This window comes from Toxorhynchites rutilus, chromosome 1, assembly GCF_029784135.1.
Source record: "Toxorhynchites rutilus septentrionalis strain SRP chromosome 1, ASM2978413v1, whole genome shotgun sequence".
Classification (NCBI taxonomy): domain Eukaryota; kingdom Metazoa; phylum Arthropoda; class Insecta; order Diptera; family Culicidae; genus Toxorhynchites; species Toxorhynchites rutilus.
In genome coordinates this window covers 7,938,618-7,960,681 of record NC_073744.1, presented here as the reverse complement: position 1 = coordinate 7,960,681, position 22,064 = coordinate 7,938,618, and the positions used below count along the sequence as shown (strand labels likewise).

At 39.9% G+C, this 22,064-nt stretch overlaps 1 pseudogene; it reads left to right on the top strand.

The window, feature by feature from the left end:
• Positions 1-267: 267 nt before the first annotated feature.
• On the top strand, positions 268-21,099 carry LOC129763298 (transmembrane protease serine 9-like; annotated as a pseudogene).
• Positions 21,100-22,064: the final 965 nt, after the last annotated feature.

Sequence of the window (22,064 nt, the reverse complement as noted above, 5' to 3'; positions counted from 1 at the left end):
CAGGATACTGTTTGGGAAAATCGGCGTCTGTAATGTGATAAGTGCTCCATTCTCTAACAATTCTAACGAGATTTCCGATCAATCGCCAGCCAGCATATTGCACCGCGTGCGATCGTTGTGACGTAATCGAGTATCCGCACGTTGTTCAGCTGTTCGCACAGCTGAGCGAAGTTGATTGATTCGTGTAAGACACCTTGTTTCAACAGTGAGGTATCCGAGGTTGGCTGGCCGCGCTGGCTGGCTTCGGTTCCAGTCAGTGACGCAAACTCAACCGGAACGGATTCCCATTGCATAGTGCCCTCTGAGCCCTGAGCGATTTCGGTTCAGTTCAGTTGCGAGTTCTTTGCACCTCCGTCGCGTTCGAGTTAGCAGGTGTCAACTTGAAATGATACTTAGTGTGGTGCTTCTAGTGCTCGTGGAAGTTTTGACCCGACTATCAGTGGTGGCAGTGTCCAGAGATTTTAGCTTCCCGAAGGATATTCACTACCGGCCAGATGTGTACATTGACAGAGTTAGCAGCTTTGACAGGTGGACCAGCTTTTGGGCGAGAGAACCTAAACGGGATGGAAGAAATGAAAGTATGCATAAAAACAAGATTTATTGCTTCTGTATTTAAATTGTTTCCCTCCGTCTTAGCGCGTAGCGCGAAAATTAACTCTGAACCAAACAAAAAAAAACATTAACCGAAGCTGGAAGCCATAAATTGTGTACCAGTTCCGATGGAGAAGAACCCTTTCTTTTACCCTTTTGTCAGGATTTTTTTCCTAGCTTTTCAATCCACTTTTGTTTAGCGCCATAAATCTAGGCCACAATCGGGTGCTGCTGTTTATGAGTTCGCGCGAAGGCTGGTGATAGGACCAACCAACAAAACAAAAAAACCGTTTCCTGATGAACAAATTAGTTTTTTTTTTCGTTGTCCTAAATTGTGTTATCAATTTTCCACCAACTGGGTGGCATTAGAAAGGCACGCGAATTTGTTCACTGCTTAAACGGTTAACTAATCGCGAGAAGGTTGGTTAAGAATTTTTTTTCTTCGGCTATAAATTTTTGAAACAGCACAGTTGGTAATAATTTATGGCACTCTGGCGCTGCTGGTGGAAAAAGAAAAGTTTTTCAATTTCACTAATTAAGATCTATTCGAGAGTGGAAAGATGGTGAAAACAGAGAATATTTTAATCTCTGGGAATGAAAATTAGTAAATGGTTCTGGTTGTGTTTTTGTTTGGGTGGAGTGTTGCATATTTATGAAAAAGGATATATTTTATTCACGGAAGCCACAATTAACTGTTTTGAATGCAGCAAGTGATTCTTTGTCGATTTTAATTAGTGAAACTGCAAAGTATATCAGTGGCATCCGTGATCAAATATTAGTATTAATTCTACATATATGAATAGGAAACGTCATCAAAAAGAAGAATACTATATTCGTTAAGCAAGTTTAACGATACAAAATATGCATATGTTGAGCCTCGCGGCGCTTTCTCAAGACCGACAGTGGATTTTTTGTTCGGCATCGGCGTCGGTGCTGGCCACGACTATAACAAAGTTGGATAACGATTCTAGGAAAGTTCACTTTTGGAATCAACGCGGAACTAGCAGAACGATGCTTTTTTTTCAATTCTAGCGTTGATTTTTTTTGTACATGAAATATGTATCTGGTTTTCGGGAATTTTTCGAATGCCTTATATAAAGGATGGTAGCTAACCCGGAATCTTTCAAAAGGCAATAGAAGTTTATATTCGATGAAAAACATTCTTTTACCATATAGTCGATTCTGAACTATGGCAGATTCATCGAACTTTTCTTATCTTACCTTATCTTATCCTATCCTGTTTATCTTAAGCAGGGTAACCATATCTATAGAATAATCTGTAATTCTACAGATTTTTTCGACTTTTTGAGACCAAGAATCTGTAGATACAGATTACAGATTTTTGGAGTTTCATACAGAATATACAGATGTTTTCAAGAACGTTTTCTCATCTCACCCATTTGATTCATATAGCCTTCGAATCTGTTCAAATGAGAATCATCTGTTTTCGAGATTTATATGATGTCCTATATAAATCTATATATATATATATATATATATATATATATATATATATATATATATATATATATATATATATATATATATATATATATATATATATAGATTTATATATATATATATATATATATATATATATATATATATATATATATATATATATATATATATATATATATATATATATATATATATATATATATATAAATCAAAATGGAACGCCAAATGTGTTGGTAAGCGCAAAATCCGAGTATGGAATGGTCCGATTTGAGCCGGTTTTATTTTGTTGTATTCGTGTCTGCGCGTAGAATATTTTTTAAACTTTAAGGGAAAGTTCGAATGAAATTGATTATTTGTTCTTGCATGACATCGTTGTTAGTTCAATTAAATTTTGCGTTTGCGGAATTAAGCTTCGTGTTCCGTTGGTGTGAAACGAAAACAGCAATGGCTTATCAGGTAGATTAACGCGCTTTGAAAATGAAAATTATGAATGAAAACTTACTTTTCTGTATCAAACATGTATTCCATGTAACGGAGAAACATGTTATTTGCTAGTGAATCAAGAATCTTGAGCGAAAATTGTGTCTGAAAATAAATTTAGATCATAATGCCGATTTTTGGTAGAAGTACTAGGAGATTTCTAGTAAAAGAAAAATTTTAAAAGACCAATTAGAAGACCAATCAATGAAAAGTTCTGCGATTGAACCCACAAATATTCGCTTATTAAGAAATCGGGAATTTTCTAAATAATTCATATAAAAAAATTTAGTTTTGGGCGGGACGAAGTTCGCCGGGTCAGCTAGCAATAAATAAATAACACTGCTTAGCGTTTTCTTACTATAGCACAGAGAATATGAAATACAAAAGTGTGATCATACTCATGTGAAATTTCATTTGCTTTCAAAGTTCTTTGAATATCAAAAAAAAAACAAAAGAAAGCTCGAGACGTTTCGACAGGATTACGTTTTCGATAAATTGTCAAATTTTGTGTGTTTTATGATCGGACATTTCATGATGGTTTTTTGATTCATGATGTTTTTGTACCAATCGATTTGGATAAAGGGTGTGTCACATCAAATTGCATCACGGAAAAAACGCTGTAGAAATTTAATTTTTAGGAATTATATCTTCAGCTTTCGCTTATAATCAGATAAGAGTGTATAGATCACGTTGGCCATACTTCACTGTAAATTTTTCGTAAATTTGGAAAAATGTCGTCGAACGAAAAAGAGCGTCGTGAATTAATCCTGTGCACTCATTTCGAGAATCCGGAGTTGTCACATCGGGACATCGGTAAGATGCTGGGAATCGTCCAATCCACGGTCAGCAGAGTACTAAAACGATACTTCGAGAACCTAACCATCGACCGGAAGGTGAAGAACGGCAAAAATGGATGCTCCGTCAGTGAAAAAGATCACAAGCGCGTAGTTAAGCAGTTTAGACGTGATCCGAGAAGTTCGGTCCGGGATGTCGCCAATAAGCTGAATTTGTCAAGTTCATTCGTCCAGCGGACCAAGCAGCGGGAGGGCCTGCGTACATACAAGGTTCAGAAGGCTCCTAACCGCGACGAAAGGCAAAACATGGTGGGGAAGCCGCGAGCCCGGAAGCTGTACACCGAAATGCTGACGAAGCCGCATTGCCTGGTAATGGACGACGAAACCTACGTCAAAGCGGACTTTCGTCAGCTGCCGGGACTGTTGTTCTTCTCCGCAGAGGACAAATTCAGCGTTCCGGAGGAGATTCGCAAGCAGAAACTATCCAAGTTTGCCAAAAAGTACATGGTGTGGCAAGCGATCTGCTCTTGCGGAAAGCGGAACGCCCCCTTCGTGATGACCGGCACGGTAAACGGGCAGGTTTACCTTAAGGAGTGCCTACAGAAGCGCTTACTACCACTATTGAAGCAGCACGAGGGCCCGACCATCTTCTGGCTGGATCTCGCTTCGTGCCACTATTCAAAGGACGTGTTGGAGTGGTACGAAGCCAACGGGGTCACCTTCGTGCCAAAGGAAATGAACCCGCCCAACGCGCCGGAGCTTCGCCCAATAGAGAAATATTGGGCGATTATGAAGCAGGCCCTCCGGAAGAACCCAAAAGTTGTCAAATCGGAGGCGGACTTCAAGAGAAAATGGATTTCTGTTCAAAAAAAACTACAACCTGACGTTGTACAGAACCTTATGGACGGGGTAAAGAGGAAGGTGCGAGCATACGGGCTTGGGCTCGAAGTATGAATAAAAAGAAAATGCCAAAAGTTGTTTAATAGTTTTTATTTTACTGTCTAAAATTTTCAAAAGGATCGGTCTACTGGGCGAATTTCTACAGCGTTTTTTCCGTGATGCAATTTGATGTGACACACCCTTTACTCCAAAACAATCTATTGCAATGCAATAATAATATCTTCTATAGCTAATATGCCAAAATAGTGTTGAAACTATTTTCTTCTGTTTTCCCATATATCTGTGTAGACTACAAGGCGTTTCCCTAACACAGACTAGACAATAGGTAGTCCGAATCAGAAAACCACATTGCGTTCAAGACATTTATAGTAATTTTTCGCACCACTCAAAGCGAAAAGAAGGGCTTAGCTCAATCCAGGAAATATTGGAGCTCAAACCATTGAAAATGCTAAATTAGCCCGCAACAAAATGACTTTCAAATTTGATACAGATTCCAATACAGATTTTTTGAGAAAAAAAAAACTAAGATAAAAAGATTTTTTCAGACTAAAAACACAGATTTTATTATGGCAACCCTGGTCTTAAGATGGATTTAATTCAAAAAGAACGCTTCTTACAACGATCCGGTTGCTTTCTTGGCGCGAGAAAATTTGGTACTGAATACAGTCGTAAAATATTTAAATTAAAGGACTTAAGTAATATTTTAGTAGTAACAAATGAAAAGTTGTGGTTTTCTTAGACACTTTTATTAATTTTCTTCTAAAAAATCATGTTAAACTTGATTGTTCCAGTCAAACAATTCAAAACTTTTTTTTTAATTAAAAGAGTTAAAGAGCTTTAAAAAACCTTTTTTCATCCTCTATCATCCTCTGAACAATTCTGGGTCGGCTACCTAACACCCTGTATCTTTCGTTAATAATTATTTTGAATGTACCCAGCGCTTCAACACGGGTTTCCCCAGCTAGACCAATCCCCCAAACGTTCGATCAGCCCAGAGTGGAGTCGCTTCAAACAGGTAATTTTTATGAATTCTGATCACCGATCACCGCGATACACGATCCTTTGACCAACTGATCAAAAACTAGTTCTGGTGAAACTCTCTTCATATGCAATAGGCAGTTTGAGAATCTAACAAATTGACGAAATATTCAAATGGCAGTTGTCCTGTTTGACATAGCTAAAGCTTTGGTTGGGATACACTGTATATAGTATAAATTTATGAAAACTGCAAGCATTTCCATTTCCTCATACATTTGTTCTGTCCATTTGTGTGCTTTCCCGAACAGAGCTGTCTATAACGAGCAACCAAGGGGGAACCGTAAGATGTAAAGTCTCCGTGAACAAAGGAAAAAAAGAAGAACGAATAGGCAAATATTCCCCGCTTAGAGTATAAACAGTAGATCTCGCTGAGGCAAACTTTAATTTTTCGTGAGGAAATCAACTGAACAACATCGTTGCTGGGCGAGCTGGACGGCGAGGGATCGAATGCCTCTCTCAAGGGGGGTGGAGGAGTAATATGATGGATAAAGTAAAGTTTTCCAAGGGCCTGTTTGATGATTAGAGACGAATGAAGTGAAGATGTTTAAAGTCTCAAGCAAGGAAGAAAGGCAAACTTTCAGTATCGTTCTGTATTCAAAGCAAAGAATATCGCTTGTTCTTCCTTGTTTTGTGGCATCACATGCCTTCGTTTCGGATTGAGCTGTTGACGCGACCAAATTACGCGTGGGGGGAATCATCAAGCTAGGCTATCGTCAGCTCACCGAGAAAATAAATGTTCTGGAATTTTGTCAGTGATTTGGTTTCGCATGACAGTAGGAAAACTCTCTCCTCAAAGGATGATAGCAAGGCTAATCTAGACTGGCAATATTAACAGAAAGGACTTCTGTTGAGAAGAGCGCAAAACGGAGATAAGTGTGTGTATATTTTGTTGCTTCAAGCCATCGATATATGGATATTCATGTGCTTACTTGCGTGCTTCATAACCCGTACATAAAAATGGTGCATCTTCGCTACTCTGAAACCCCATTTGTATCTGCTCTCGTGTGCATTGGCTCTGTAACGATGCAACAATCGCCTAATTTGTTTACGCTATGATTAACGATTGTTTGGTGTTGCAGTCGTAATGATAAATATAAACAGGGAGGGGAGATAGCGGGAGGGAAATATTTACGCTGGGGTATTAGTAATGAATCTCTGCTGAGGCAAATATTCATCCTTTTTCCAAGCAGTTAACATTGTTTGTTTTCTGCCATCAATACATTGAACAGACGCTATGGTGAAGCAGGTATTGAGATTGTGCACCAAAAAATTGTTTGGGGAATACCAAGTTATTCAATAAGTTATATTAAGTTATTAATTAATTTGGGCTCGCGTGCCAGTCGCAAAACTGCTTCCAACTAGGATTGTATTTGCGTTAATCTTGATCATAATGAAACAGTGCTACTCTTTTCGAGATTATGGAGATTAGCAGATAGAATTTATTTCGATTATTTAGTCATCAAGAAAGTAAATGTCGTTCTGGAATTTTGTATGTGATTTGGTATCGCTTGCCAGTAGCAAAACTTTCCCCACTACGGATGACAGCTGCGCTTATCTCGAGTATGTATTGTTCTGCGAGCACAAGAATGAATCATCAAACAATTATTGTCAATTGATGCTACCATAAAAAACATTTCAGGGTGACCGAACTGGTAGGATGGTTATTCCTAAATTTTCGTAGTGTTATAGAATAATATCTGCAGTGAATACTTGAATTAAACCACAGCATAGTTCTACGCCAACAATGCGGTCGTGTCTTGAACACAACCTCCTATAATTTTTTTATCTAGAGAATAACTGTCAAGCTCTAAATGCTAATTTCCACTTAAATGCATCTCCTGGACCATTGTGCATTGCTTTATTGAGGTGCAATGGAAATTTATTCGGTTACCAGGGAATGCTTGTCCACATTGGGCAATGTAAATGCAATCATCTATATACATAAAAATGGATTTCTGTCTGTCTGTCTGTCTGATTCTTTTGGACTCGGAAACTACTGAACCAATCGACATGAAAATTGGTATGTAGGGGTTTTTGGGGTCGGAGAAGGTTCTTATGATAGTTCGAGACCGCTCCCCCCTCTCTAAGGGGGAGCTGCCATAGAAATGAAAGATAAATTTCTGCATAACTCAAAAACTAATCAAGCAAATGAAATGAAATTTGGCATGTGGAGGTTTTAGGGTGCAATAAATGATTCTATGGCGGTTAGACACTCATCCCCCTTCTCTTAGGGGGGGACTGCCATACAAATGAAACACAAATTTCTGCATTACTCGAGAACTAATCAAGCAAATGAAAATAAATTTGGCATGTGGAGGTTTTAGGGTGCAATAAATGTTTTTACGGTGGTTAGACACTCCACTCCCTCTCTAATTTTTGCATTACTCGAGAACTAACGAACTTACGTAACGTTTCTATTGTGAATTGACACTCTTCCCCTCTCTTCGAGGAACCAAATTTGGCATGTGGAGGTTTTAGGGATCGATAAACGTTGCTATGGTAGCTCGATATTCCTTCCCCCTCTCTAAAGGGGGGCTTCCACACAAATAAAACACGAATTTCTTCATAACTCGATAATTAATCAAGCAAATTGAGCTGTATTTGGCATGTGAGGTTTTTTGGGTACGAGAAATGTTTCTATGATGGTATGACACCCCTTCCTCCTCTGGAAATCAGAGGAGGTCCTATAAAAATAATGCACATATTTCAATCAAACATATTCCAACCAAACATCACAATTGAAAATTTTCGAAAAACTCTGAAGGACAATGGGAAAACTAGAAAAATTCAATTCGCATGTGTTCTACGATTACACATTGAAGAGCATTGTTAGTCCATTTGATGTTTGCGGTAACAAAATTGATCTTCGTTCGAGAGTGGACATGGATTTTAATGTGATAAAACGCACTCCTATATCGTCTTCTTTCTATATCACTAAAATACCATTTGATGGTTCAGCAGATGGTCCCAAAAGCTATTGTTTTGTTCTCGCCCAGTCCAGTAGCTTCTATTTCTACATTTTCAACACCTACGTAGACATCTTCAGATACTTTTCTAAATCTCCAAAGTCTGGTCCTGGAACATCAGATTTGATGAATTATTCTTGTAATATTTTATATTACTCAAGAACGTAAGATAAAGTGTTCTGGTGTCCGAATTAATCAGAGTGAAATCAGGTGTTTCAGTTTGTTTTGTTCAATTCAACAATCAATAGCAAAACATAGTAAAATAAGATTTCGATCGTAGTTGAATTTCTCTAGACTATGTTTAACGACGGATTCTAGTTAAATTGGGCGAATTCAGCATTTCTTATGGTTTGAGCTTCAATATTTCCTGAACTGATTTGATATCTTCTTTTCGCTTTGAGCTGTGCATTTTCGATGCATTCGAAAAATAAATTCTCACAGAAATGATTTTTCACGACAGAAATACAGATTATTATGTAGAGATGCATCTATCGGAGATTGCTCTCTGGCTGCTGTTGAACCCATAAAAACACGTGCTTTATCATCTTGGCTCAGGAAACACACCTCATTCGGTCCCAGAATTGAAGCTATCTACTCAAGCATATGAGGGCCCGTGAATTTGTTTAGGAATAAAAATGGAATTTTGTTACGTAACGATCACGGCTACGCCCCCTCCCCCTATGTCACATTAACGCAACCTTATTGATTGTTATTTAAACATTTCATTGGAACTCAAAAAAAATCCTTCCCGTCAAAAAATCGCGATATATCCGAAACCATTAAGAATTAGGAACAATTATATGCAAAATTTGCAATAAAAAAGCTCCAATGCTCAAAGTTTTCTTTTTGCCAGACAAATCCTCAGAAAAGAAAAATGTGATTTCATACAATAAGTTCCCAAGACCAAACCAGAAAGGAATATTGGTAGGATTCAATCAGTTTGCTTCTCCAACACGTGGAGGGGGTTGTTAGTAAATAGAGGAATGACAAGTTAACATTTGGGATACCCTGCTATAAACAAAACAACAGCGAAATGATCATTTATTGATTATTTGAGTGCAATAAACAAAATAACAACAAAATGAGGATGACGCAATCCTGTTGCGAGTCTGACATTTTTTTTCAGTCACTATCAACGTAAACAATGGGAAATCCCCCATGCACAGCAAAAATCTCACTTAGCTGATCAAGCTGATCTATTTTGTTCACCGCAATCAACAGGTCGCGATGACAATTACCGTTTGCGGTAAAACATATCCGTTGGAGGCGCAAATGAAATACTCTGCATTCCTAATGACCGTAGCTCTACGTCACGTCTGCTACCACTCTTTTAGTTAGTGATTAATGAATCATACAAAGTGTTGCAACATCGCCGTTCCGCCAGACAGAACGGGCCGTCTTTGGGGCTCGATCGTGAAGAGTCTTCCAACCTCCACGAACTACCGCTTGCTACCGGTCTAGTGTTTGGATGAAGTACATGTGCGAGAAGTCACCTTCCTTAAATCGCTAAATGTATTTCCTCCTGGCGAGATTTATTTACCCTTCATCTTCAGAACCAGTCTGTCTGAGATAACAACAACTCCAGAAAAACCGGATTGTTTGCGCTCGCTGAATAATCAAATCGCTGCTAAGTGATCGCGGAGAAACCTCAGTCAACTCTCGTCTGGCGACCTGAGCGGTTGCGTTCTAGTCTTATCACATTAATTGACCACTTAGTGTCTGTGTGCTCTCGCGTGTGCTATGATCATCCGGTTGCATTTTGCAGGGCTCCTAGCTCTGTTGTTGGTAGTGCATGTTAGTGCTGAGCAACGTAAGTGTCAGATTCATTAGCCGAACATGTTAAGCTACGCGATGCAGCCGACGTTAAGGTTGCGGTAAGACCGGTGAATATTGATAGTGTTTTCTTGGCGAGTGACCTCGACCTTGGCACTTGCTGACGGCAGCAATTAGTTCCGGATTCTAGCCACCACATGCCGAAGAAAGCGTGTGTTGCGTTCATTCATTATCAGTGTTTACTAATTGTTCACGCAGAACAAGAAGCTTCAGAGGTTGACATGTCACTGCTGTGAAAACAAACAAATGTTCGGCAGAAATTTAGGCGTATTTAGATTTACAGTCTTTTCTCCCATTTGCAGAATGCACCACCCCTACGCGGAAGCGAGGACTTTGCGAGTCCATATATGACTGCGGAAGTATGATATCCTTCCTGAGCGGACGTCTTCTCACCTGGGAGGAGCGTAATTTTCTCCAGCTGTCCATTTGCTCCGGGGCAACGTCCGGTCGGCCACCGTTCGTTTGCTGTCCTGACAAGGCTAATAAAGTGGTTGGTTCGACGGGTTCCACTACTACCACTACTACTTCTACTACTTCACATCCCCCGATGGTCCAAACAGAGCCACCGGTTCCGCAGGCTGCCGCTGGAGGTCGTCTACCAAATCCACTCAAGTACGAGTGTGGTAGTGCCATCGGAATGAGAATTTACGGCGGTGAGGACACAGATATCGATGAGTTCCCATGGCTCGCCCTATTGGAATATCAGAATCATCGGGACGAGCGTAAGTTTAGTTGTGGCGGATCGCTGGTTAACAATCGGTACGTGCTGACGGCGGCCCATTGCGTTGTGGGAGAGGTGGAGAAGAAGGAGGGGAAATTGTAGGTTGCATTGGCAGTGGGGATCATTGAAGTGATTGATGTTAACCGGTGAACATTTTCAGAGTTAGTGTGCGACTAGGAGAGTACGATTTGTCGAAGGAGAAGGATTGTGTGGTGCAGGAGGAAGAGGAAATTTGTACCGATCCACCGATCGATGTACCGGTCGAGGAGAAACTAGTCCATCCGGAGTATAATGAGGCTACCCATTTGAATGATATCGCTTTGCTGCGGTTGGACAAAAATATTGAGTACACGGATTTTGTCCAACCAGTCTGTCTGCCGTTGGCAGACTTCAAAAGCTCTGTGGCGGGAGACGTTAACTTCGTAGCAGGATTCGGCCGGACACTTCAGAGTAAGTAGAGCTTCCGTTCACGGAATTGGGTAAACATTGTCTCTTTACCAACAGACAAGCGCAGCGACGTCAAACAAAAGCTCGGAATCAAGGTGTACGATCAGGATCGCTGTCGGGAAAAGTTTGCCGCCAAAAACGGACAGGTGACATCGAATCAGTTGTGCGCCGGCGGTGAGTTCGCCAAAGATGCTTGCCACGGTGATTCGGGTGGTCCATTGATGAAGCTGCGGAATGTGTGGTTCTTGGAGGGCGTTGTTTCCTACGGAAATCGATGCGGCTTGGAGGACTGGCCGGGGATCTACACTCGGGTACTTGCGTACATGGACTGGATTCGGGGCACCATCAAGGATTGAGGGAGGCCAGCGGCGGGTGCTATGAAACGTGATAATTGTTATTCGCAATAAAAACTAGAGAACAAACTAAGTGCATTTTTTTTTAAACTTGTATCGTTGAAGTGTTAAGGGAGCACAAACTCATGAATGAGCTCAAGCCATACGACGAGGTGCTGGACATAAACTGGTCAAAAATAATCGACAGCGATTTTTAAAAATTGTCGTTCCTTATTTACTCTGGTCGCTGGAAGGTCTCTCGTGAGTTGTGGAACTGAAGTGGGTTCAAATTGGAAATATTAGGTGTACCGGTAAGTTTCATCGGTTTTACAACAGATGGCGTAACTTGATAATTATTCCAGTTAATCAAATTTCCAAACATTCGTTGGAAAGCTACTGTCATTGCGCGTCTTTTTCAGTATATGTCAAAAAGTTGAAGCACAAACAACATAGTTTTTTGCCCTTTTCGAATATGTCGAATTCCGTACCAACGAGAGTGTTTTTGCGGGGAGTGTTACTTCATTACTTCAATATGAATAAAAAAGCTGCGGAAAGTAATCGCATTTTGGTGGAAGTTTATGGTGATCATGCTCCAACTGAGCGAACGTGTTAGACGTGGTTCGCGCGGTTTAAAAACGAAGGAAAACGAAGAACTTTCCGGATCGCCAAAAAAGTTTGAAGAGGATGAATTAGAGGCTTTACTCGATCAAAATCCGTCACAAACGCAACAAGAACTTGCAAATACACTTGGAGTAGCTCAGCAAACTATATCTAATCGTTTAGAAGCAATGGGAATGATCCGAAAGATAGGACATTGGGTACCGTATGAATTTAAGCCACGAAACGTCGAATGCCGTTTTTTCAAGTGCGAACAACTGCTCCAACGACATGAAACAAAGGGTTTGTTTTTGCATCGAATCGTTACTGGCGATGAAAAGTGGGTCCATTATGAAAATCCTAAGCGTCAGGCAACGTATGGATACCCCGGTCATGCATCAACATCGACGGCCGCGCGGAATATTCACGGCCAGAAGGTTATTCTGTCTATTTGGTGGGACCAGCTGGGAGTGGTGTACTTCTTCTTCTTAAAGGGCATCAACGTTCCTAGAGGAACTTCGCCGTCTCAACGTAATATTACTTGCGCCATTTTTACTAGTACTTAGTTGAGATTTCTATGCCAAATAACACGCCTTGAATGCATTCTGAGTGTCAAGCTCTAGAATACGCGTGACCACAGTGCAAGTCAGAGGAAAGTTCTTTTACGAAAAATTCCCCCGACCAGAACGGGAATCGAACCCGAACCCCCGGCATGTTAGGTTTTGACGCTAACCACTCGGCCACGGGAGCACCCGGCGTATTCTCCAGACATTGCTCCGTCCGATTACTGCCTTTTTCGATCGATGCAACAAGGTCTGGTTGACCAGCACTTCTTCCAATTTTGATGAAGTCAAAAATTGGACCGATTCGTGGTTAGCCGACAAACCGGCCGATTATTTCCGCAAAGGGATCCGTGAATTGCCAGAAAGATGGAAAAAAGTTATGACCAGCGATGGGCAATACTTTGAATATTAAATTTCTAACTATTTTTGCAGAATAAAGCATTAATTTTTGAAAAAAATATAGGATGTCGTGTTCAAGACACGACCGCATTGTTGACGTAGAACTACGCTGTAGTTTGAATCAAGTCGCTTGTTTATATATAATAATTTGCAACACCAAACAGTCGTCAATCACACCATAAAAAAATTAGGCGATTGTTGCATCGTTACAGGGTCAATGCACACGGGAGCAGATACAAATGGGGTACGTACGTACGGATAATGAAGAATATACACACACTTATCTCCGTTTTGCGCTCTTCTCAACAAAAACCCTCTGATAATATTGCCAGTCTAGATTAGCTTAGCTGTCATCCTTTGTGGAGAGAGCTTCCCTACCGTGATGCGAAACCAAATCACTGACAAAATTCCAGAACATTTATTTTCTTGGTGAGCTGACGATAGCCTAGCTTGATGATTCCCCACACAACTGTGTAGCTCAGAACCTTAATGGCGTCAGTTTGATGCAATGATTGCAATGCCAGAGACATCAGCGAGTGAGTAATTTGGCCGCGTCCACAGCTGAATCCGAAACGAAGACATGTGATGACGTAAAACAAAGAAGAACAAGCGATATTCATTGCTTTGAATACAGAACGATACTGAAAGTTTGCCTTCCTTCCTTGCTTGAGACTTGAAACTTATTCAGTTCATTCGTCTCTAACCTTTGAAAAGGCCCTTGGAAAACTTTACTTTATCCATAATATTACTCCTCACCCCCATTGCCTTGAGAAAGGCATTCGACCCCTCGCCCAGCAACGATGTTGTTCAGTCGATTTCCTCACGAAGAATGAAAGTTTGCCTCAGCGAGATCCACTGTTTATACTCTAGGCAAATACTCCCCTTCGATCTTCTTCTTTTCCTTTGTTCGCGGAGACTTTACATCTTACGATTTCCCCTTCGTTGCTCGTCGATAAGTTGCTCGTTATTGACAGTTCTGTTCGGGAAATCACACGAACAGATAGAACAAATGTATGAGGAAATGGGAATGCTTCCAATTTTCATCAATTTAAACCGTATACAGATTATGGGATTGTAATATGTAGCACATCAAACAAATCTTAGGGAATTTCCGATTCCTTCGGTATGTAAATCGCCAAAATCCGTTCGCTGTAAAAATAGTTATTAACGATAACTTTATTTCATAAAAACGTGACCTGTTTTCTGATTTGGCACCCTTAATGAAAGACGTAGTTCTACGTCAAAAGAACGAAGAAACTTACCGGTACTCATATTATATTGTATTACATTAATACGGTGTGTTCAAACCGATTGCAATATAAATCGACATCTCGTAAATTCACGGGAAATGACTGAGAAATAAGCGCTCGAAATGTAGAATCGTAATCCTATGTCAAACCGTATCAATGGTTCCTTGAGATTTTCACAATCTTTACTACAATAAATTTCGAAAAAAGATGGAATGAGCACGAGCGCTTATTTTATTTTCATATTCACCGTATTTTGACGTAGGATCACGTCTTTCGGGAGCATATTGGGGTTCAAATTGAAAATCGAAAATCGAGATGGATTGATGAATTTTTTGCGTCAATCGACTTCGGCACTCCATAACAATTTTTTACATTAAGTAAAATAATATATATCAACTAACTATCGAACAACTGAAAAATCTCAACCGTTATTCTAACGGAAATACCCACTTCCGATTGGCCGAAATGGACGACACATGCAGCGGCTCATGTACTTACAATTAATTCTCGGTTATTTCATGATGGATTTACGAGATATTTGCATCAATCGATCTGAGCACTCCATAACAATTCTTCACAATAAATAAAATAATATATGAAACTAACCATCAAATAATCGAAAAATCTCCAAACATAAATACCTCGTTCTGATTGGTCGAAACTGAAGATACGGAGGAACTAGACGAAACTTTTGTTCCCACCGAAATGTGTTCCCTAACACAGACATCCAAACCAAGCTGCCTGGGGGAAAATCGGCATTGCAAATACATGAAAGTAGGGAGAGCTATTTTTCCCACCGACGTGTATTCCCTAACAGAGATTTCAAAATCAGGGTGCCTGGGGGAAATCAGCATATAAGTACCCTCGTGGTCGATTGTTTAACAAGCGACGTGCACAAATGGATTGTGCTCATTATAACTAGCGCGGGCATTGCTGGTTGCATACGTGCTGGCGAACTAGTTGGGAACGATGAATGAGTGCGAACCAAAGCAATTTTTGACGTAGAACTACGTCTTTCATTAAGGGTGTCAAATCAGAAAACAGGTCACGTTTTTATGAAATAAAGTTAACGTTAATAACCATTTTTGCCGCGAACGGATTTTGGCGATTTACATACTAAACGAATCGAAAATTCCCTAAAATTTGTTTAATATGCTATACATTAGAATCCCTTGGATTGTAAATGGTTAGAATTCATGAAAACTTTAAGCGTTTCTATTTTCCCATACATTTGTTCAGTCCATTTGTGTGCTTTCCCGAACAGAGCTGTAAATAACGAGCAACTTATCGACGAGTAACGAAGGGGAAATCGTAGGATACGAAGTCACCGTGAACAAAGGAAAAGAAGAAAAATGAAGGGGAATACTTGCCTAGAGTATAAACAGTGGATCTCGCTGAGGCAAACTTTCATTCGGCATCGGACTGTTGAGCAATCCAGTTCACTTTGCTTTCGCTGCGCTTCGATCTAAGATTGGAACCCACCAGTGGTAATCCAACTTGGAAATCGTCGTTTGATTTTTCTGTTCGTTTTTCGCGTTATTCGTATCGTGTGTTTTTCTTCCGCGTCATAAATTGAACGCTTCGCGTAGTGTGTGATGAGCAGAAAGAAGGGGAAGGCAGGCTCGAGCCCTGCAAAAAACGAACGCATTGCCAGGGGCAATAAAATTTCGAGGTAAGATTCATCTAATGATGCATGCGATGTCGGTGCAGTGAAAGGCGCTCGCACTGAACCGAGCCTTTGCGAGTGTGACACCGCATCGAACAACAGCGAAGTAGGCGATTTCGACGCGTCGGTCGAAAATGTAAACGCCGTTACCCAGGCAGCAACCAAAATCAAGCTCCCCCCGCTGGTGGTGAAGGCGGTCGCTCTTGACAAACTCATCAGCGAATTCGCATCGACGGATGTTACAGCAGAGTACAAGCTGTGTGGCATAATTCCTAGTAGTTTGAAGCCACCAATGAATGGCTCTGTATGCATGCTATGGCGAACGCTTGTTTGGCGCTTGTTTTACGTTGTATGACCGATGCCTAGAGGTGCGATTCCTTTGAGGCAATACTAAACAACATGTAGCATGATATTTGATACTTGCAAGTGTTGTCATTGTTGTTGTTTCCATGCGGTGCCAAAGATATATTGATGTAGTTATGAAATGTGGAATAATGGTGCTGGTGCAACAAGTATATAATCGACTGTAGCCGAGTCTATGTCAATTGCGAAAAAGGCCAGCGGAATAGCGTTCGAGGTAAATTTTCAATGCATTGACATGAAATAAATAGCGACATACGATCAGCTAGTGTATTGTTTTGCGAGGGCAAGAATGAATCATCAGTCAATTATCGTCAACTGATTCTACAATGAAAAAACCATTTCAGAGATAATTCTACTTATCAGTTGTTTCTAAAATTTTACAACATCATAGAATAATATCCGAAGGTATAAATAAGCGACTTATATAAAATAACAGCGTAGTTCTACGAGAACAATGCGGTCGTATCTTAGACACAACCTCCTATATTTTTTTTTTCGTTCCAACAACAATCTTTCGATGGATTGGTTGAAGAATGATGTTTCAATGAACTGAATAGAACTAATGATTGATAGAACATAAATAAAATTAAATTTAGAATTTTAATGTTGGATGCTTCGTTAAATTTCAAATCAATGACCGATCGGGTATTATGAAAAATTTAGCACAAGTGTAAGTGTAAAATTGTGTTAAAAATGACTCGAAATATGAAACGATATATTTCAATATTTATAAATAAAAACCAAGGTGTGTTCCCGCTCGCGAATGGGTCGTCCGATTTATGCTGCCTGTTTTGTAGTGTTCATTTTCACCCAAGGAAAGTTCATACGGCGAAAAGAATTAGTGAAGAAATATACGAAAAAGTGATTCACCTTATGCTCTATATATTCTATTAGGTGTTGTTAGTCCAATTAAAATTCGCATAGGGTTGAATAAATGGTTGAATAAACACTCAGATAGAAAACAAAAAAATTTAAAAAAAATTACCTTTTTCATCTAAATATGTTTTCTCTTTAATAAACCAACATGTTCTTACTGATTAGAAAAATTGATGATTGTGTTCGGCATTGATAATTATCACTTTAGTGAGTTTTTTTCTTTATTTCATCCATACAGAACACAGGAGTTATCTCATCTAGGGTCACAGAGGGCGGTTTTCATGACACGAATAATTACCATCCTTCTGTCATCATCACTCGGTTGTAAACAATGGTGGAGTGAACAAACAATACCCAACATCCAAACAAAAGGGCCCTTTTCAGGGCCCCCAAATCATTATCAAAGAGTTAAACGATGTAATTCTTCAAACATATCCAAGATCAGCATTCAACAGATAGCCTAACGGAATCCTACGTCAACTATGCGATCGTGTCTCGGACACAACCCTCCTGTACTTTTTGTATTGTTTTAATATTTTTTTTAAATTTATTGTAAGGCTATCCGATTCATGTAGGACGAAGACTTTTGCATTTTTAAATACCAATAAATGCCAAAAAAAAGGGATTCATTTCATGGTAATGGTGCGGTGGGAAAAACAAATATTGAAATTGATTGAATAAAACTAATTATTGTATAAAATTGGAATCTCATTTTAAAAAAGACTGTAAATTCTGTATGAAATCCCAAAAGTTCCAATTTCCGTTCATGCCGGGCCAAGGAAATTTCTTTCGACTTGAACTGTGGTCATGCGTATTCTAGGGTTTGCCACCAACAATTCATTCAAGGCGTGTTATTTGGCATCTTAAATTTCAGTACTAATGAAACTGACGCAAATCATACCTATGTTGAGACGGAGAAAGTTTCTCTGGGAACATTAATGGAATGGCTAATTGATGTTATAAGCTTTAGGTCAATTTTAATACATTCAAATATTTTATGGCGCTCATTGAAACTGCAATTTATATCTGCAATAAAACCAGTTCGGTGAGTCCTGATGCTGTTCCAATGTGTACAAAACAATATATAAATAGGAGAGCATTGTCCTGAACCGCACTCCCTCCAGGAATCCTAGAAATGGCGCTATCTATAACAATTCAGTAGTGTCGAAGGAAAGGTATCACAACGGGGTATATGTGGTTGAAAGGCGACTGCCAGCAAAAACATGGCTCAGTATCCTTTTCCCCTAAAGAAAATGTACGGTTGAATTCGTTGTAGGAAATGAGATGGGACCATCATCATTATTTAGAGTCCTATTCCGGTTTGCATCTGGAAAAGAGGTAAAACCCACGAGCAAAGCATCGCCGAGGTGCACACTTCAAGGAGAACTCCTAAGCGAGCAAACAAACATCACTGCAAGTTAAAGTGTATTGAAAATTTAAAATTCAATCAGTTGCGAGAGAATCTCTCGAAAAGCCGGTTGAGTTTTCGATCGAAGCGAAGATTTTGTGTCCCGTGTTCAATGCAAATTGGTAGCGAGCGTTAGCATATCACGCGGATTATTTCATCGTTTTTTTTGCAGGAGTGTTTGTAATGTATGTTTTAAAATCGATTAGTGCCTTGATGTTACTTCTTGTGGGATCATCCAATAGCCAGGATGGTAAGAAACAGGATTTTAGTTTTGAATTGCGTTTTTGTCGCATCGATAGAATGAAACGATGAAACAGTTGCTTATATTCTTAAGGGGGGCACTATATTGGCATGCAACAATTTAATAATATATCTTCACATATACCTTAACCAATCACCAAAATTTCTCAACACCCAACTTTAATTACAACAATCTTGATTTTTCGACCTTCCAGAGTAGGGTCCACCTTGACGCATTTTGACTGTTTCCAATTGAAGTTTGCTCAACTGCGTTAGATCAGAGTGCCACATATTACCAACAAACCAATTGTGTTACCACTTTTTGAACTCCCAGCCTGCCGAACTCCAAACCAACGCGAAGGCGTTTGCGTTCCCCGTGCCGTCTGCCGTAGCTTCAAAGAATATTTCTATCCGGCGCGAATCTTGACCGAACAAGAGCAGAAATTCCTCCAGCTGTCCGTCCACAGCGAGGGGGCAAAATATGCTGCCCCGATCGGAGTCTAAGAAACAGTTCATCCACCGGCCCTACCATCGGGACTACAACTACTACTCCAACTCCTGTTGGAAACACGTACAATTCCTTCAAAGTGTTGCCCGGTCCGGCTAAATTCGAATGTGGTCTCGATATGTTGGTCCATAACATCTATGGAGGGATGAAAACTGCCCTGGAGGAATTCCCCTGGTACGCTCTGCTCGAGTACCTAACGACCAAGAACGAGCGATTGTTTGAGTGCGGGGGGACTGATCAATCGTCGCTATGTGCTGACGGCCGCCCACTGCATGACCAATGAAAAGATTGATAGGGGAGTGAAATTGTAAACGTCAGTCGGTTGTTTTACTCATCTCGATTCACAACCACCTTACATTATTACAGCAGTAACATCCGACTGGGAGAGCACAACACCGCCACGGAAGAGGACTGTGAAGGCGGTGAAGATGATCGCTACTGTGCGGAACCTCCGCAAAACATCGGCTTCGAAGAGATCGTCATACACCCGGGTTATTCCAAGACAGATCGCAATCAGCACCACGATCTTGCGTTGATTCGCTTGGCGAAAGAAGCTGAACTGACCAATACGGTGGGCCCCATTTGTCTCCCGGATGCGCAGTTTAGTCCCACCAAGGCTGGGATGAACGTGACCGTCGCTGGCTTTGGGCACACCGGTAAAAAGCGTGAGTGCCGTGTCTCGTGTGTTTGAACCAAGCTTCAGGTATAGATTTTCACTCTGTTGCAGGTCACAGTGAGGTGAAGATGAAAGTGTTCTTGCCGATTATCGATCAGACGCAGTGTCGAGCAAATTGGTCGAAGTACGAAGTACCTGAATGATGGCCAGCTGTGCGCCGGCGGTCTTTTCAATGTCGATTCGTGCTTTGGAGATTCAGGGGGACCTCTGATGACACAGCGACTGTATTGGACACTGGAGGGAATTGTCTCGTTTGGCAACAAGTGCGGTTTGGAAGGATGGCCTAGTATTTATACGAGAGTTTCCAGCTATGTCGATTGGATACGGAGTGTTGTCAAACCTTGAGTTCCGTTCCTATGTATACGGTAATCAATCATTTATTGTAGGTGAAGGCGAAGGTGTGAAATAAAACTAATAGATCCCAGCAGGGTTGCCAACTATTTTTTTGAAAAATCAGGGAGAATGGAAAAAAAAATCAGGGAAAATCAGGATAGCTCATATAAGTCCGTAAAGTTCGTACCGATTTTTGAGAAAACAAAAGTATTCTTTCTTGAATTTTATATACATAGTATTGTTCTGCAATCAATTCAGGAAGTTCTCCAATCTATCAGGTAGCCTAACAATTCTAAACATTAACTAATTATGGAAGCTAATTTCAATTTATCCAGTTGCGAGCAGTACTTGTAGGAATGTATCGACTGGTTGCTTGGTAGAAGCTCACAATACAGAATTCCTCTCCAATACCACCTGACCCATATCATAATTTTTTTTCAGGTGAAGACCGGTTCAGCCGGATTGTTATAAACGACCCGTTTTCTTCACCTGCCAGGATTTGCTTTAAAAAAATCGATGCATCGATGAAACGCACAAGCCGTAACGATTTACGTAACCATGTTTCAACTGATGCACATGAACGGTGATTTTAAACATCTGTAGTGAACCTGCTAATTCATTTGTCGTGTCCCACGGATAATTCTTGCAACATCTTGCTTTACAAACAATTTTATATATATTGTTCAAGAAATAAAACACTTTTTGATTATAATTACAGTTTAATTAAAAAAATATGCTTACACGTTCTTACTTCTAAGATTCTTGTACATCGATTTGTTATATTTTGATGTTATTTGCTTCGAAAATGTAATGAAACCTGTATCGTTTTTATTTAATTCTACATAATTTTTGGTCGCTAATATACCTTTCATCGTTTCCGTTCCTATTCTGTTTCTAATCTTCGTTTTATTGAGATTGAATTGCGAGAAAAGTCGTTCAACCGAAGCAGAGGAATGTGGAAGAATTAATAAACAAGGTATGAACTCTCGCAGAAGTGGAAAAGCCAATGTGTCGCCGGATCTTTTGATCGTTAAAATTTTTTCCCAAAAATCTACGGCATCACTACACTCAATGGTAGAAAAATCTATGTTCAAAATTTCTCTGAATTCATCATCCATGTCTTGGAATGAGTCTTTGCTAACCAAATGAGGAAAGCATATCAGAAGTGGAAGAATTGATGAATGTTTTCTAATTTTGATGTTATTAGGTTCGATTATAGACATATTTACCATAATTTTATCATTGAAGTTGATTCTACTTTGAATCTGCTGGGCAAATGTTACATAAAATCTTGTTATATTGATTTTGAATTCGCAAACTTTCTCTTGGGTAATTTTACATTCTGAAACATATTCCCTCATCAATAACTCTGCAGCTACTCCTACATACACATCATCCTCGCTAAGGTAATGTTGTGCCTCAAACTTAATCTCATTATAATTTCTTAAACTCGTAAGATATTCTGGTTTCATGAAGTTATCCAGCACTGTTTTGAAAAGTCTCGAAACATTTGAGTGTAATGAAAATAATTCCGGATTTTCACTCTGAAAAAGCTTATTCAGTCGATTTACAACTGGCAATATGTATGATAAAAATGTTAGGTACAGCCTCGTATCAGGAGA